The following is a 1,470-nucleotide window of genomic DNA, read 5'->3' as shown; positions in this document are numbered from 1 at the left end:
TTGGCGATAGAGACTCGCAACGGACACTCTAGCTCTCCTACTGGCAAACCGAACCCCCTACTAAATGTCTGACAGACAAACAACCGATTCGCCCCCGAGTCAAATAATACCAAAGCTGGTAAGGAGTTCACTAAAAACGTACCTAATCACAGGTACAAACATATAAGCATAAAATAGATATAATCAGTAAGATAAGGGATAGAAACATACCAACAACCACGTCTGGTGTTGCCCTGGCCTCCTCTGCTGTAAGCTGGAGGGCACGTCCTTGAGCCCTCGGGGGCGCTGCTCTACCCTGACTCCCGCCAGCAATCCTCAGTGTAGCCGGCGCTGGAACCTGCGCCGGCTTGGCGGCTAGTAGGGGACACTGGGCCTTCAGATGGCCCACCTGCTCACAATGATAACAAAGTCTTACTCCGAGAGTTGGAGTCTGCTACCTGCAATCCCTGGTAAGATGGCCCTGCTTCCCATATTTGTGGCACCCGCTCCCCAATCGGCAAGCCCCCGAATGAGCCTTCCCGCACTTCCTACAAGTGTGGCCCGACCGGCCTCCAGACCTAGTATGAGTGGTATTGGACCTCTTTGGCGCCGACTGTGACAGTGTCGGGGACTGCCGCTGCTCCCTCAACTACAAATTAATCTCTAACTCACGCCGCCTAGCGGCCTCCTGTAAATCCAACAAAGTATCACATCGTTGGGTAGAAACAAACTGACGGATGTCAGTATTGAGCATGCTCAGATAACGTGTCATTTGAGCCTGCTCAGAAGCAAACTCCGGGTAGAACATCGCCCTCTCCGTGAACATGCGGGTGATCTCCGCCACTGTCTCACTATCCTGTCTCAAATCCAGAAACTCCTGAGCTAACCGCTCTCGCTCGAACCATGGAATGTAGCGAGCGCGGAATATATCCCTGAACTGATCCCAAGTAACCGCAACCCTCTGATCATCAGAATACGATCCAGTCATCAATCTCCACCAGTAAGACATGAACACGTCAAGAAACACCCCTCCACGTCAGATAGCCACCTCATTGATTTGATGAGGTCCTGAGTACCATCAAAAGAAGGGGGCTTCATGTTGTTGAAGTCCCGATACTGAAAAACCCGACTGGCTTCTCCCCCTGCCGCTGTTACAGCCGTTGTAGCTGTTGCGGCAGCCGTCTCAGCTAGGGCTGCATATCTTTCATCAAAATACTCCATCATGCCGGTCTTAATAGACCCAAACATCTCCGGAATCTAACCCAAGACGATCTCGACCACCTCCTCGCGGATGATCTCCCTGACACGATCCTCTGTCAACGCTGGCCCACCATGGCCGATAGTCTCGGGCGCAGTTGGGGCATCCTGACCGCCTTAACCTGATCCTGATCCGGATCCTGTCACATATTGCCTCGTAACCACCATACTAAAAATATACCATGAAGATATCAGATAATCCGCATAAATAATAGGGAACCAATTCCCAACTAA

This window comes from Lactuca virosa, chromosome 6 (assembly GCF_052849685.1).
Source record: "Lactuca virosa cultivar CGN04683 chromosome 6, Lactuca_virosa_CGN04683_v6, whole genome shotgun sequence".
Lineage (NCBI taxonomy): Eukaryota > Viridiplantae > Streptophyta > Magnoliopsida > Asterales > Asteraceae > Lactuca > Lactuca virosa.
This window is presented reverse-complemented; position numbering follows the sequence as displayed.